The sequence below is a fragment of the Pseudorasbora parva genome, chromosome 25 (genome assembly GCF_024679245.1).
Source record: "Pseudorasbora parva isolate DD20220531a chromosome 25, ASM2467924v1, whole genome shotgun sequence".
Classification (NCBI taxonomy): Eukaryota; Metazoa; Chordata; class Actinopteri; order Cypriniformes; family Gobionidae; genus Pseudorasbora; species Pseudorasbora parva.
In genome coordinates this window covers 27815430-27833729 of record NC_090196.1, presented here as the reverse complement: position 1 = coordinate 27833729, position 18300 = coordinate 27815430, and the positions used below count along the sequence as shown (strand labels likewise).

Genomic DNA, 18300 nt, shown 5'->3' with positions numbered 1-18300 from the left:
GAATTGACCATGGAATTTAAAGGGACATTTATTTACAGTTAAAATATTTGTATGTGTGTACCAGTTTATTGTTCAGGGAAAAGGAGGCGGGAACCGGCGAACATTAAAAGACTTTCATAAATAAATCAACACAAAATGAAAGTAAAATGCAGGCAGCCCCTTACGGATGACTGCCACGCACACACATACTAAAACGTTAACAAAACACAATGTAAAGTCGCTGCTTGCCACAATGTGTTTTGGCCACTCATTTACAAGACAGTTCTGGGGGCCTGAAAACAAACTTTTGAATTTGAAAATGTTGATGACATGCGTATTACATATTCAGTCTAAAGGCTCGTAGTGTCATATTCAGTCTAAAAGCATCTGTAATACAGTTCGTAGATGGGAAGGAAGGAGGCTGGAACCGGCGAACGTTCAACAACTTTATTTCAAAATAAATAAACAAAACGAAAGTAAAACCGCGGGCAGCCCCTCACGGACGACTGCCCACAAACACACAAAATAAAACGTGGGCAGCCCCTCACGGACGACTGCCCACATAATCATAATAAACCATAAACAAAACTCAACATGAAGTCCAGGCCTGGTCCTCTCTTGTCTTCCGCAACCCTTGCTCCTTCTTTTACGCTCCCGTCACATGGCCGCGAGACGAGACCGGTGTGCCATGCAGCTGGCACTCGTCAACACTAATCACCGGCCCGCTCTCGCGGTCCCTCGCCCCGCTGCCTGTCACACAACAGCATCGTAGTGCATTTTTTAAGAAGTTTTCGTGAATCTTTGTTAATTGGGATTATTTTGACGTCATTGTCTTCTGTACGCAAAAAAACACAGTCATCTACATCTACTTCTACATCAGACTAATCGTAGTCATGTAAACGTATTAATCTTCCCTGGAAAAAATACAAAACATAAAAATAACCCATACGCCGTCGTCTTTATCCTTTTACACGGATAAAATTCATCTCCAGCTGTGAAATCAAAAATGACCTTATGATCTTGGTAACGTCATACCAACAGAATACACAATATAACAATGAAAAAAAATGTTAATAAAAATTAATGAGAAATCACGCTGTGCAAAATGCTATAATGCGTGAAAATGGGGCTAATTTTGTCTCTTAATTTTGGCTTAATTGAGTTCAGGGACTCCATTTTCACAGGCAGCTTTCCTGTTCAAGTGCATCAGCAGCAGAAACACGCTTAAGCTGTTTCCCTCGAGGGTCTTCTGTACTACAGCAGCAACAGAGATCAGCTTAGATGTGCCGTCAGAAAACACTCATGCTCGCGCTCTCCTCCTTTATTGTGCGCTGTTGACTCTGGCTACTTGACTGTAATTAGGGTCACCTGTTAATTAGAGTGACCTGCTAATTAGGGTTAAGGGCATTCAGTGATTAGTTGATCACATGTTATGAGAGAGTTCCCAGCCCACTGATTTTTTTGCCATAAACCACAGTATATCATATTCTGTCTAGGTCTATGCTAAATTAGATTTAGTCAACAGTACATTTGTGAACCATAACGACTGTTCAGAGTAACTCTCTGTGCACCCCTCAAACTAATACCGGATGACTGATCATGACATCGGCGCACATCCAAAATGCATGAGCACTGACAGTTAGTATGCTGAACAGCTCTGTAATGCAACTAAATGAAATCTAAATTAATAACATGCATCATCAACATTTAATGCAAGAAACTAATGCGTAAAAAACAAATCAAATTGATTCGTATAATAATCGCAGGTACTACATATGTATAGTAAACTGTCATATTGTGCTCCTTCATAGCAGCTTGACAGATAAAGTTGTTTTTAAAATACTTTCTTATTACTTGAAAAATCTGAACCTTTTTGAATTATATATTGCATGCCATGTCACAATGTTTTTTTTTTTTTTTTTTCAATCCACTAGCACATTAGGAGAAAAATTGTGAGTAAGATTAACAACAGCCACAACAAATGGTCTCTTTGGCAAATCCTAGTCCTGAACATAAATATGCAAATGCTTTTCATTTGCGTCACTTTGTGAGTTTTATTTAATAGCAGGTGCTTTGGTGACCTTGTGTGATCAGTATTATGTCACAATTTATTTGCCTCTAAAAATGTGCAGTTGTAAAAGTCCTGTGTGGGAACGGCCTCGGCGGTAGGAGGGTCAAGGACGCGGGTCATTATTTTCTGTGCTGTCTGAGCGTTCACCAGAGCAGTGAAACTAAATGAGGGACGCAGGTGTGCGAGGACGGAATGAAACACTACATCTACATTAATATCGTCTACATTCTTATTCGGTTTCATTTAAAAATGATAATAAAATACCACAGATGAATGACATTTGATTCCATTTATGGTTATTACGTGTGCGGTTCTTGTGATGTGGAAGGAACACAGCACTAAAGTAGAAAAGTGGTATACAATTGTAACCTTAAAAATTAATTGGGTTGTTTAATTCATTATATTGGGTTTAGTTTAAAGGGTTACTTCTGCGATTAGCATATGGCTTTGTATCAGTAGAAACCCTGGAGTATATTCAAATGATTGTGCTTTCCCCCCTCATATCCCCCTGAGACAGGAGATTTATGCATTTTATTTCTGGAAAAATTCCTCCTATGATGCAAATTGACGATTTTTTCGCCCAATGTTTGCCCAGAGGCTAAAGACTACAGCCAGCAGAGGGAGCTATTTCCGCATGTTTTGAACCCGCGCATGAGGGATGGGAGATCACACTCAGCTCGCAGGGAGAGCTCAGCTGGCAGCTACAGGCACTCATTTAAACGGAGCTATGTTGAGCAATGTAAGTCTTTTATCTTCTCAAATTAATTTCTATGAAAGTTAAGCTTGCAAAGGCATGAACTGAAACGCGCCAGACTGAACTCGCGTTGTGAATGTATGCCGCGAGTGTAGTCGCGATTACCTCAGCTCTCATCACTCCTGCAGTTAGTGCTCAGTGCTGTGAGACTCGCGCGGCGCCTCACTCATTATATTGAACAGACACGTTCAGTTTTTAATTGTAGTGTCTTCAACTCAGTCACAGTAATCAAGTTGGTGGCGTTGGGAATGGCCTCACAGGGCAGCGAAGCATTCTGGGAATTGTAGTCTTTCATCCCCATGGGACAAAAATACATTTTCTGTCTTTTCTCAGTCTAGAAGACACCAAATTCAAAAATAATTTCACATTTCTACCGCATTAATGACCCAGTTTAAATACAGATTCATCTTCCCAGCGCTGAAGTACACCTTTAATTCATGTTGTGGTAAAAAAGAGAAGAATAACAAATTAGGAAGTGGATGTGAAGACACCAATAACCTGTTTAGAATGTTTTCATGTGTCTTAGCAGAGTTATATGTATGTGTTAGTTAGGAAGTTATAGTGTGCCCCTGTTCCTTTAAGGGGGCGTGCCCGAGAGAGAAGTGCTCGGGAAGAGCAGAGAACGCTAGCACGTGAAAGACGAAAGTTGTACGACAGTGAGTTAGACATCTGTTCATGTAATGCCGATGCTTCTGATTAAAGAAAGGAATGTAAATCACCACCATTGTAACCCGTGTTTATTTGATGTCATCCCCGCCGAAGAGACTGGAGTAGCCTACATAAGACAAGAAATAAGGGTTACACAATCCTACACTATTTGTTCCACATCACTGCTGAAACTAGCACAACAACTGTAGTCCAATTCCCAAACAAATCTCTTATGAGTTAACTCTTTGAGTAAGTACATATTTTGAATTAAGTAATTCCTTCACGACAGCTAAATGAAGTACGCTTTAGGCAGGGCTTGACATTAACCTTTTTTGCTCACCAGCCACTGTGGCTAGTGGTTTTCCAAAGTTACTCAGCATTTTCACTGGCCACAATTTTGACATGGATACCATGAGGAAAAACTGGCATTTAGATATTTTTAAAAACCAAATAGATATTTGGCAGCAGATTTATTAGGCTGCTGCGTTTTCTTTCTTAACCAGCAATATGCCTTTTGTGACTCACTAGGTGTGAAGCTCAGCAGTAACGTCATGATGTGAGCAGTAGGAACACCCACCACAACTAATATATACAGAGGCTGATGACGTCCAACGATAAAATCACACTGTACATCAATGGCCCATAAGGATCCCATCACGGTAAGGAATATCACAGGTCTCATCTGAACGTGAGATAAAAATACGCGACTCTCAAAAGCAGGTCATCCGAGTGATGCCACCTTTCAGGTGGCGAGTCGATTTGGTTTGAGATAAGAATCGTTTCCAACACAGGCCTCGTTTGTTTGTGCAGCGGGTCTGGAAAATATATCAGAATATTCTCCTGCACCAAATCACTTTGAATAAAGCAAAGGTACAACACAATTAAAATGACAAAGCTCCACCTGAAACAACATAATCTATGTCTTCATCTTAGCTGTGGTCAGCATTATCCATCTTTCAGAGCAGATTTTCTCTCTCACAGCTGCCTGCATAACCACATCTAACGGCAAAGCTGGTAAAAGTCATTTTGTGAGCATAAAAAATCAATATGTTTGGATCAATGAAGTTCAAATGAAGGAACACAGCATAGATATTATGAGAGAGGGAGAGAGAGTGAGTCAATGTGATTTCAGCACAGCTGTACAGTGAGAATCTGTTTCTGTTGCTTTACTCTCCTCTCTGGCCTTTATGTGGGTTCGAGACATTACCTGCTTAAAATAAACCATAATAACGAACACTTATTATTTACGTTTCATTTCAATGTTAAAACACTTTCTCCTATTCCAGCTTAAAATGCAGAGAAAGTCATTTGTATGTTTATGCTGCCGAGAAGTGACCAAATGTAATTTATGCACACAATTGGAATATCGCATGAAGAAGTGTTTCGGATCAGTTGTTAAACCGAGGTCCTGACTCTCTGTGGTCGTTAAAAATCCCATTTGCCCATCTGCCCCTGTCCATCATGGCCTCCTTATAATCCCCATATAATGATTGGCTTAATCCCTCGGTCTCCTCTCCACCAGTCAGCTGGTGTGTGGTGAGCGTTCTGGCACAATATGGCTGCCGTCGCATCATCCAGGTGGGTGCTGCACATTGGTTGTGGTTGAGGAGATTCCCCGCTTTGAGTGCCTAGAAAAGCACTATATAAATGTAATAAATTATTATTATTAATTATTGTTACAAGAGAACAAAACTTCCTGGGAAATTGGTGCAAAATATATGTAATAAAAATGGACGTTTCTGCAGTTGGGAAAGAAACTTGTGGCTCTTTTTTACTGCGACACATATTATTTGTGTCTCAGAGCGCGCAGACGAAACACAACCGCTGTCATGTTATCTTGCTCTCGGATGCCTGGTGTTTGGAAGTGCAATTCTGGAGGGAATTAAACCAAATTATTCTGGTGATAGACTTTGGCTCAAGCATTTCAGAATGAAAACCAACACTCGAGATGCTGAGGTGTTCTGCTGGTCCAGTTGTCCAATCACATCCTCTGCTGAGGCAAAGTCACGTGAGTTTATCTGGGAAATGCGTTTTCATCAAACAGCAACCTCCCGCGGTCTCTTGAAACCAACTTGGAAGTCATTTAAACTGCAATTCATTGACTGGGATAAAAGGGAGTCAAATCTGTATCTCCCCCATGTTAAAATGCCCAACTTTACAGCAGAAAAACACATTTACAGCCAGGTACAAATTGTGGTTTTGGTCTATATGGCTAATTTTGCCTTTCATGACAACTGTGAGGGGGGTGAATTTTTTATAACTTATGTTTAAATTATATTAAGCCTTAACCTTCTGCATAATTAAGGGAGTGGCCACTTTGAGTGACAGGTGGATTGCCACTATGGTTGAGCCAGGTTGGGCGTGTTTTCAGCAACCAGGCACCTCAGCCTCTTTTTTTCCCGCCTCTTTGGCCATTTTCAGTTATCCGGGAGTATTGCATGGTGACGCGCTGCCAAGACGGCAACGGTTGACTTATAGGCTTCAAAAATGCTCTTTTGAAACCTACGGGTGACATTATGGACACTACGTCCATATTTTTTTTTACAGTCTATGGTTTTCATCTTCTAATCTGATTTTAAAAATGTATCCGCTGCAGTTAAGTGCATGTGTTTTTGATTGCATTCGATTTTATGCGCATCTTGGCATTTCCATCCAGCATATTTTTTTAATGTGATATCGCAAAATGTGTTTAGAAATGGGTGGATGGAAACATAGCTATCTCAACCAATGGTGTGAATTTGGAGTGGGGTGGGGACTACATGTTTGACGACTACATGTTCAACTTTACCAGTTGTTTTGTTTCATCAGTTAATGAATTTAAGGGGATTAAATCAAAAATTAAAATTGTCATTAATTACTCACCCTTATGTCATTCCAAATCCTCAAGACATTTTTTCAGGTTTGGAAAACAAAATCTGAGAGCTTCTGTCCCTTCTGACCACTTTGACGCTTCAAAAAGTGATAGTATTACTAATCCATATGAATTAAGTGGTTTAGTCCAAATTTTCTGAAGAGACTCAATTGCTATATATGATGAACCGATTAAATTTTAGTCACATATATTGTGACAAATGAACCAGAAGTGTTTAACGCTCCAATTTTTAACATCTATTTTTATTTTTATTTTTTTATTGTTCTGCCAAAAGTACTGCCATTTTTATGTAAAACTGAATTAAAACCAAATAAAAAAAGTATGTTGTAAGCCAGCACAATTGATTTGGTGATGCTTTTGGACTGTTTGTTGGTTGTGCTTGTTATTCTGCCTTGTGTAGAAGCTAAACCACATACATAAGCAGGTGGTGAACACCTACGGCGGTCCTTTTCTTCAACAGAGATGACATGATGTTCTAGTAATGTTTGACTGACTGTTTGACTGTCTGATGTATTGCTGAAATGTTCTGTCCATGTCATAAAGAGCTCAGATCTCTAACCTTGTGTTCTGTCAGACGAGAGAGATCTCAGAGGGCTTAAATGTCAGGCACCGTCCGCCCCGTTCCTCCATCACTGAACCCACAGTCAGATCCAGGGGCAGCAGCAAGTAGGACTCATGGGAAATAAAGTCTGGATATACAAGAAGAAGCTCATTGACACTTCTGCTTGACAAACAGGACAGTGTCCCAGTACAATATCCTTAAATATAAACTCACATTTATTTAACATCTCAAGAGCATTTAAAGGACTAGTTCACCCAAAAATTCTGTCATCGTTTCAAAGCCATAAGACTTTTGTTCATCTTCGGAACACAAATTTGTTTGATCTTCTCAAGAACCACTGAGGTTCATTCTCGTGTTACGCAGCACGTTTGAGCTTCTCAAAAACCAATGAGGTTCATTCTCGTGTTACGCAGCACGTTTGAGCTTCTCAAGAACCAATGAGGTTCATTCTCGTGTTACGCAGCACGTTTGAGCTTCTCAAGAACCAATGAGGTTCATTCTCGTGTTACGCAGCACGTTTGAGCTTCTCAAGAACCAATGAGGTTCATTCTCGTGTTACGCAGCACGTTTGAGCTTCTCAAGAACCAATGAGGTTCATTCTCGTGTTACGCAGCACGTTTGAGCTTCTCAAGAACCAATGAGGTTCATTCTCGTGTTACGCAGCACGTTTGAGCTTCTCAAGAACCAATGAGGTTCATTGTCGTGTTACGCAGCATGTTTGATCTTCTCAAGAACCAATGAGGTTCATTGTCGTGTTACGCAGCACGTTTGATCTTCTCAAGAACCAATGAGGTTCATTCTCGTGTTAAGCAGCACGTTTGAGCTTCTCAAGAACCAATGAGGTTCATTCTCGTGTTGAGCAGCACGTTTGAGCTTCTTCAAGAACCAATGAGGTTCATTGTCGTGTTACGCAGCACGTTTGATCTTCTCAAGAACCAATGAGGTTCATTCTCGTGTTACGCAGCACGTTTGAGCTTCTCAAGAACTAATGAGGTTCATTCTCGTGTTACGCAGCACGTTTGAGCTTCTCAAGAACCAATGAGGTTCATTGTCGTGTTACGCAGCATGTTTGATCTTCTCAAGAACCAATGAGGTTCATTGTCGTGTTACGCAGCACGTTTGATCTTCTCAAGAACCAATGAGGTTCATTGTCGTGTTACGCAGCACATTTGAGCTTCTCAAGAACCAATGAGGTTCATTCTCGTTTGTTAATTTGTGTTTTGAAGATGAACGTAAGTTTTACGGGTTTGAAACGACATGAGGGTAAATTATGACATAATTTACATTTTTGGGTGAACTATCCCTATATCCCTGATTAAGTATTTACACCAAATAAATAAATAAATTAGGTAGTAAAAAAGATACAAATTAAATAATAAAGTTGGCTTCTGTGGCTTGTTCTCTTGTTGTCATTCATCAGATCAGTCAGTTATAGGTTTTTTGTTTTGTTTTGATCTGCCATTTGTGCTCTTATAGGTTGGTAGAAGCATTTGTTCATTAACGATAAATGTTTTGGATGGAGAGGGAAGGTAATTGTTCAGTGAGGCCTGGATTAATCTTCTCCTTTCTCTGATCCAGCCTCCTGCTGAAGAACCCCTAATTCACCTTTCATCTTTTCATCCTATATTCATTTATGTGGATTTAAGCGTGTGTGTGTGTGTGTGTGTGTGTGTGTGTGTGTGTGTGTGTGTGTGTGTGTGTGTGTGTGTGTGTGTGTGTGTGTGTGTGTGTGTGTAATGCACGTTTGAATTAAATGTGTTGGTTCGAGTTGGTTTATATCCAAACGAGAGTGCTAGACCTGTTGCTGGGGGAAACAAGCTTTTTTTGTCTTTAAAACATTGATTTCGGAAGTGTTTTTACCAACATCAAGTCTCCCAGGGAAGGTGTGTGTGTGTGTGTGTTAACGCTTAGTTTTTGTCTAGGGTAGAATAAAATTGCTTTCGTATTTCTATGTGGAAATATCATGTTTTGTTCTACGCTTTAAATAGACACCGAATCAGATAGAAAGCAGATGGACAGCTGAAATGTTAACCACATGGTTGCTGTATGTACTGTGACCCTGCCCATGGTGGAGGGGATGGTCTTTTCTTCATGGTCGATGTGGTGGGCCAGTAGCTGTCAGAGTACTGGAGGACATCAGAGTATGCATGTCTTTCTTTACACCGGAGCTGTTGTCTGTATCAGCGAGGGGTCACTGTCTGCCGGTATGGGGTTCTGGCATTTCAAGCCTGACAGAACTTTAGACCGAACTGGTTGATCTATCCATGCTGAAGAAGAAACTCATGTGCTTTGTTCATTGGCCTTTACTGCCAAAGCTCATCAGAATCTGGTGGTCCAGTTCAGACTCGTATCAGTTTTCGGGTCACAGTGGAGCGATATGTATTGACGGAACAGTTTTCTCTGCACTTGGTTAGATGAACTTCTCTGAGTCTGCGTGATATCAGATTAATGCATCTTTCAATGTCTAACTGTGGTTTTAATGGGTCATGTAACTGTGACCACACAGGGCACGTCTGAATTTAGTAGATATTGTTTGTTCAAACTGTAAGTTGTAAATACTGGTGATCATCATGCAGAATTTTAGACAGGAGCACATTGTTCTAGACTGTGTTGATCTCATCACACTGCTCTTACAGAATGACATTATGCAATCACAGTCTAATAACATCAGTTTGTGTTTAGGCAGGGAAGAGGTGGGAAAGGGCGAATGGTAAATGTAAATTTAAATTACAAAATAAACAAACAACAAAATGAAAGTAAGCGGCAGCCCCTTAAGGACTGCATAAACTAAATTAAAACAACATTGTAAAGTCCAGGCATGTTCCTTCACTGTCGTCCCTTTTTCTTTTACCCTCACTCGTGGTGCTATGCAATGGTTCTCGATGCTCCTTTGCGGATGGCTTCCTACCCCTCCGCCCCCTCCTGGATGATGATAGCTCCCTCAGATACGGCTGTCTGAAAATGACCACCCCATTCCTTCCTCTGTCTGTTCTTCCACCATCATGGTGGATGGTAGCCGGCCCTTTTTAAACCAGTAAAACACTGTTATTATCATCATGCTATCACACTGGAATCACAATGTGGCAGGTTAAATAGATGCATTTTTAGTCTAGATTTAAATTTACAAGAGTGTGTCTGCTTCCCAAACAATGGTAGGAAGACTGTTCCAGAGTTTAGGTGCTAAATAGGAAAAGCATCCGCCTGCAGTTGATTTTGATACCTTAAGTATTATCAGCAGGTTTTAAGGCCGTAATCGTCTTGATGGAGTATAATGCGTTGAGCTCGCTCACGCACTGGGGTGCTAAACCATTTAGTGCTTTGTAAGTAATTAGCAAGATTTTAAAATGTATGCAATGTTTAATATGGAGCCAGTACAGTGTTGACAGAACTGGAGTAATATGATCATACTTCTAGTAAGAACTTGAGCTGCTGCATTTGGACCGGCTGGAGTTTGTTTATTAAGCGGGCTGGGCAGCCACCCAGTACAGCATTACAATAATCTAGCCTTGAACTCATGAACGCATGAACTGACTGTTCAGCATCTTATATTTGGAGCATATGTCATAACTTATATATATTTTTAAGATGGAAGAATGCGGTTTTACAGATGCTAGAAACATGGCTTTCAAATAAAAGATTCATATCAAAGAGCAAGTGTGGCGGTTTTTGGTCCAATAATTAGAATCTCTGTTTTTTTAGAATTAAGTAGTAGGAAATAGCTAGTCATACAATTAGTTATATCAGCTATGTATTCTGTTAATTTCATGAATGTAAGTAATGTTAAGTTTCGTCTGGGCACGAAGAAATATAGAGCCGAGTATCATCAGCACAACAGTGAAAACTAACGCAATGCTTCCTAATGATATCTCCCAGAAGTAGTATGTACAGGGTGAAAAGCAACGGTCCTAGCACTGAGCCCTTGTGTACTCCATACTAAACGGTGTGACGTCTCTTAATTTACTGCTACAAACTGATGACGGACAAATAAGTATGATTTGAACCATGCCAATGCAATTCAACTTAAGTCAACATCATTTTTGAGTCGATTCAAAAGAATGTTGTGATCATCATGATGTCACACTAGAATCATATCGCCACACTGGGATTAGAGAAGTGGCAACATGCTATCACACTGGAATCACATAATGGCATCATATCACCAAATGGCACAGTTCTCCATGGACATCACACTGGAATCACAGTCCCATCATTGTAATTTATTGTAATCACAGAATGCCATTATGAAATCGCACTGGAATCAGAGCATGATATCACACTGGAATCCCAAAGTGCCATCATACTGTAATATCGCATTTACAATTATTGCATTTAGCAGATGCTTTTATCCAAAGTGACTTAGAAAATGAGGAACATCACAAGCTAGAGCAAAGATGAAATGTAGGTAAAGAGAAGATTTTTGAAAAGATATACCAGTTCGGATAGGACTTTTCGGATAGGACTCACACAGTGCCCTCATGATATCACACTTAAATCACAGCATAGCAGTATTACATGGCACCACAATAAGCGAGTCTCCACGAGTGTGTATCTAGCTAGGTGTGCCACTGTGTGATCATTTCCTGTTCTCGCTCGGGTGGTAATTACTGTAGATAACCTCTAAGCCCTATCCGACCTGGAGCCATGCCCTTATCTCCCACTTTTAGCTTTCTGGAGATCTCCCTCTCCGTATGTGTGTTTGTTTAGCTCCGTCTCACCGCACTAGGGAGACACGACAGGTGCTTCCGCAATGAAGGAACTAGCATTCTTCCATCAGGAGCGCTAATCTGATTTAGCGCTGCTGGCCCAGTGCGTGGCATGGCTGTCACTGATGCCTGTGGTGAGCATGTATCAATACACCAACATGCCAACCTGACACCATCTGCACGTACAGGTGCCATCGACAGCATCTCCTAAGCTTAGCAGAGTGAACCATCACTGCCGTCCTGTGATGCAAAAAGCCCCAGGAGTGTGAAAATGGCGGTAGTGCTGAAAATCTCCTCAAGATTGACACTGTCCCCATTGAGGGATGAAGACTGGCCGAATGCAGTCACACCTACTGCAGAAAAATGTATATGCTGGATATGCTCTCTGTGAAGCAGTATATTGTAAATTAAGGTGACAACTAGCAAGATTTGGATGTCCTTAAAAGGGTTAGTTCACCCAGACGAGAAAATTCTGTCAATAGTACCATCCCTCACATTGTTTCAAATCGGTTTGGAACACAAAAACAAACCAATCTACATGGGTTCCAATGTAGTTTTAGGCATATTGACAAAACATTTCTTTTTACATAAATTTGGTTTAAAGGTGCTCTAGAATGAAAAAAATAATTAAGCTTGCCATAGTTGAATAACAAGAGTTCAGTACATGGACATCGCATACAGTGAGTCTCAAACACCATTGCCTCCTCCTTCATATGTAAATCTCTTTTGTGAAAAACACCACAGAAAAACAGGCGATTCACAACACCAACCGTGACGCAATCACTGGGATCATTAACCCTTGTGTGGTTTTCATATTTTTGTTACTCAGCCAGTGTTCGTGGGTCTGGTGGACCCGCTGCATTTTTGGGTTTTTAATTCAACAAAATCAAAAATGAATGTTAAAATACTCAACAGATGTTTACTTCATCCCAATTACAAGCAATATAAACAGCATATATGGTTAATATTTTCTCTTTACCTTTGTTAGATCACATTTAAGAATTGCTACCTCGTGTGGGAACGGCAGGGGTAGAAACAAAACTCACTCTTGTAGCTACTCTCTCACACTCTACACACAATCTCTCTCACACGCACGCACACACACACTCATGCACACACACACACACACACACACACACACACACACACACACACACACACACACACACACACACACACACACACACACACACACACACACACACACACACCCATAACACACACACACACGCACACAACCCCCCCACCCCACACACACACGCACGCACACGATGTGGTGTATGGTTCCTCTCCATATGCATAATGTTTTTTCTAATGTACAAACTGTATAGTATATCCCCCTACACTAACCCTACCCCTAAACCTACCCATCACAGAAAACTTTTGGCATTTTGTGAATTTCAAAAAACACCATTTAGTATGTTTTAGTATGAGGACACAGATATCATCATAAACCATGTTTATGTTGTAATATCCATGTCATTATACACATTTGTGTCCTCATAAACCATATACATGAACACACACACACACTAACCACAGGCCCTGACAGGAGGAGGACAGAGTAAAGGTACACAGGACCTACAATTTCCAAACTTTCATTAGCACCGGGTCCAGTGGACCCGAACATCCTGTGTAATATAAATGTTACATTAATGGTTAATGGTTAACCATTAACAAATTAATGGTTTAATTTGCCCCACCTGTGTTCCCTCATTCCCTGCCACATTTGTTCCCTTTTATAAGCTCCTTGTGTTTACCAGTCTTTGTCGGATCGTTGTTATGTCTACATCTCCCGTTTCCCTGTGATTCCTTTCTTGGTCGGATCGTTCTGTTACGTAAACACAAAGGAAAAACTTCAATTCAAGTGCAAACGGAGTGATTTATTAACAAAAAAGAAACAAATACAAAACAAAACATAAAGAGAAAACAAAAACCCATGAGGGGGAAAAACACATAATCATAAAACATAAACCAAAGACTCAAACATACCAAAAAGGAATCACCGGGGAACGGGAGACGTGGACATAACAGCGAGCCGACAAAGACTGGCAAACACAAGGAGCTTATGAAAGGGAACAAATGAGGCAGGGAACGAGGGAACACAGGTGGGGAAAGTTAAACAATTAATGAGATAACAAGGGGGAGGGATCAGACAATGACAGAAGCACAATGGCCATACTGACAAAACTCACATGTGCACACAAGATAGGACAGGCATGTGACAGAGGTTGCCAGATAGGCTGCAGGATCAGCAGGAACGTTTGTAGATCTGCAGCTGTGGTAACTAGAGCAGATCTGGCAACCCGGATGCCCAAAAATAACATTTAAATAACAATATTCTGGCCGACCTACTGTGGTCAGTGATATAAGTATTTGAACTTAACTAATGAGTTCTTAATGTCTAATGACATATCAGGGCCATTTTATGATTAATTTAAAATATATTTCTTACATACAGTTCCTTTAAGAAAAGGAAAGTTTGATAAAATGCTATGATGATAATTTTTTTTTTTACTTTGAGTGCATTTGCAATAAGAAGGTATTTTAAATACTTGATACCTCTGTAAACTTTTTGTACTAGTATACCACGCAACCCAACTAACTCAATCTACAGTTATGATGAAGGCTTGACTGGGAACATTGAACGCTTTGCTACATTCTGCACAGTTCTCCTCCCTCTCCATTACAGACCCTTTCAAATGACTAATACCCTTTCACTCTCTCCACCACGTTTTCGTGAGCCGCCCCTCAATTTACATAACATGAATAGAGATGAATTCCGCCTGCGCCACTCTGGCCGAGCAGTTTTTTAGTTAGATGATTCGTTTATTACTTTATTGGTCTATTTATCTCTCCTGCTCTCCAAAATCACTTCAGCTAGTGTTTACCTCACAGAAGAGCTCTGGTCTTTAACAAGGAATTTTGGATTCCTGCTTCTTAGCTCATCAGAAACAGGCCACAGAATAAATATATTCATAAATATGAGGTAGTCTGACGGGAGAAGAGACGCAGCATTATGTCTGAATTTATCGCAGACTTTCTTTTCTAGGAGAGGAGACGCTTTGTGTTAACTGCTGTTAGCGCAAGTCTCACCTGGTGTGCGTTCAAGAAATGTTTCGTTATCAGCATTATGTAACAGGAATTATGTAGCAAATTATAAATAAATAAAATAAAACAAGTAGGCGATTTTACATTTTGGTATTTCTGTGCAATCATAATGCAGATATTTATGTTTTTTTATTTGCTACTATTCACCCTTTGATGCAGCATTGCCACCCAAATTTCTCTATAGTGTTCAATTCACCGTTAAATTATTCACATTGATTTAAAAAAATAAAATAAGTCCAACTGTACGCTATGTTTTGCGCCATAATTCATTTAAAAAAATCTGAATTTGCATAATAATGTAAACACATTCATGAGATTTTGGTGTGACATGGTTTTCCCCACAGAAATGGTAACTTTATATTTATGTAAAAATGCCTTGATTCATTATTCATGGCTCTGCAATCGTATAAATATGGATACAATTCTCATTGACTCGATTCGTGAATACAATGGAAAAATTAAATGACAGAGTCAAAAAGGGAAGTGAACCGACTGTGAAGTTACTCACAGGAGCAGCAGCTGAAAAACATTTTCTTCCCTGTTCTCTGCGGGTGTTTAAAACAAGACACAGAGTGAACATCTTCCAAACTTCACAACGCTGTAAAGTTACTGGGTTGTTAACTGATCAACTGCTGGCAAAACAATACAGCCGCCAGGGAATGCCGTTTCTATGAAAGGGTGACCATGGTCTGCAACAATGCTTAGGTGGGTACTACATGTCCAAGTAACGTCCATATGGATGGCAGGACCCAAGGTTTCCCAGCAGAACACTGGCCAAAACATCACACTGCCTCTGCCGGCTTGCCTTCTTCCCATAGTGCATCCTGGGGCCATGTGTTCCCCGGGTAAGCCACTCACCCGGCCATTCACTTGATGCAAAAGAAACTGTCATTGGGATCAAGAATATTTTGTTGTATCTGAACATGCAATATATCAAAAGAAAGAACAGAGACTCTCATAAACAAGCATGTTTTTGTCAAAGACTACATCCAGATCAGATTCAGAGCGATGATCAAGACACAGATGGAGTAGATCGAGTCTATCAAAACCCCTAATAGGCTACTGTCCTGGGTCGACATTTCATTCAGTAACATTAGGCAGTTTTGATTTATTTGCTGTTTAATGTTGATGATCGCATTATTTTTCATATGCACCTGCTTACATATGAGATCGCTCGTTTCTGCGTCTTCTTCGCCTATGTTTTCATCAGGATATTCTGAATTAATTTATAACTCTTGGCCAGGACGCTCTTGTAAAAGAGATTCTTAATCTCAATGTGCTTCTTTTCCTGGTAAAATAAAGGTTAAAATAAGAAGATGTGTACTAGCCCCCCCTAGCGTATAACAGTTAAAACTCAGAAATTTTGAAAATTCTGTGTTTGGCAGGGATAGAGTTAATGTACAACAACACTGAGGTGCAAATAGTATCTGCCACTATTTAAAAGTATAAAATAACTACAATTTTACACTTATTGCAAAGAAAATGCTATGTTTACATATAGTGTAAATAGAATCTAATGCTTTTTCACTTAGCAGTGTAAATAGCATCCGTTGCCTATGTTATATCGAGTTAGAAATTATTCCAAAATAGAACCATTTTTCTAGTGATCTCAGTTCATTCTGTTCTTCTAAACTGAAGTACAGGGATTATGATCATATAATTCCATAGACAAAAGCCTACACATGAAACCTGTTGGCGAATTCCTATATTAACTTTAGCTTCAGAAATTGGATTAACCATATATCAAATATCTGCAAAGAAGAAATCAATAAAGAACGGCAAAAAATAACCCATTTATTTATTTAGCCAAAACAAATTTTCCTAGTAGGACTACTAAAAAATATTGCCTATTGTGTCCTAGTCGTCTGTGGGTGCTGTCTAATGTCATTAGCTGCAAAATTTATCAGCCTAGTTTGAAAAAAAGGCAAGGCACAATCTTCTTGAAGCTCGAGAGGCATTATGGGATATGGACAATTTTCACACTCAGAGGATGCAGTTGGTCATCTACTTTGTCTTACCCTTTTAACATACTGCTTTTTGCACACTATAAAGTGCATACTAAAACAAGTATACTCAATCATATTGTATGTAGTTGTATGTGACAGAAAAGATTCTAGGGTTGATTTATAAGCTTGTGCTCTTTAAACAAGAGATCACAGATGTTTTAAAAGTCACGTCACCGTACATCTTCATCTCCCGACACTCTCATATCACTGCGTCATATCAATTTTTCATAAAGTATAAGTTGTCAAATCTCTTTTGGAGAGATTAAAAGACTCGGAAAGGAGTCAAAAGCAAGCTGAGGGACAGGTTTGGGCTATTACGGCTACAAAATATAACACTCAGATCTGTCATTGTGTTTGTGGCGGTATTAGCATTATAAAGACAGACCTGGAGCTGCGAGGTGTAAAAACATTCACCTTGCTTATTAAACAAAAGCATCTTCGTTATGTCATCGCTTGCCTGTATAACATTACATTGTGAGACTTCTTCACACACACATAGTAAATGTTCTCCTTCACAATCTCACACGCTCTTCTCAACCTCTTCTCACGTGTGAAGTGCCACATAGCAGTTTCTCGGCTTCTCGCCTTGTGTGACACTGACTTTAGCGTTACAGAGCCAGGTTATCTGTCTCTGGTGGCTTTTGCTCCACGAAACGTCATTTCATTTTGCTTTGCTTTAGTATATGCTTCAAATATCATGTGCAGGATATTGCCACTATATTCGTTTTCTGTAATTCCACCATATTGGCTACAAACAGTAAATAAATCCAGCCCCCAGTCTTGACATTCAACGCACACACCTCATAATCCTCTCATGAAATTCAAGTATGTTTCCGCTGTTGATCTTTGATAGCACAGACGTGTAGATGCTGGAAGATATCGATCGCATCCTCCTCTCATGATTTGGTGACTTTGGAGGCCGTCAGACTATTGCTTAGCAACGGCTCGGCTAAATGCGGCGCATGGCTTGTTCTGTTGTTAGCTGAGAGGGTTTATATCAAAGCAGAAAGAGAAACGTGATCTTGTTAGGAAAAAGATTAATAATTTAAAGGGACAGTACGAACAAAATTGAAAATCTTGTCATTTGTTTACTTACCCTTGTGTCATTCCAAACCCGGATGACCTTTGTTCTTACACAAAAAAGCGATATTTTGAAGGCTGTGCTTGATGGCCTTTTCCATGCAGTTACAATGAATGTAGAAAACATTACAAAAATGATTTTCTTCCTCAGCATTTTTTCGTTACAAATATCTAACTGGCCACTGAAATGCTTTTAAACGCACAACATTATTTAATGTGTTGATGTAATTTCCACTGGAACAGGAAGACAGGGCGGGACATATCGAACAGCCCCTCCTCCTTTTTTAAAACAGCCAATAGTGTTTAGTTTATATCACAGCTTGACCCGAGGCTTTGAATTCCTAATCTCGATCCGCTTCTCCTCCATATTGCTTTGAAATATAGCATTCTGTGCAGAAGTCAAATCGGTCCAATACGCTTTCTCGTCTGCGCAAACTCGCGCAACCAATTTGTGTGTCAGTAACGTGAAACCAGACTTCATTCATCCCAGTGGAAAGCATATTTACTTCTGTAA

At 39.9% G+C, this 18300-nt stretch overlaps 1 long non-coding RNA gene across 1 annotated transcript in view; it reads left to right on the top strand.

Moving 5' to 3' along the window:
* Positions 1-18300, top strand: part of LOC137064512 (uncharacterized) — an 87631-nt gene that overhangs the window by 4784 nt on the left and 64547 nt on the right. The window lies entirely within an intron of this gene.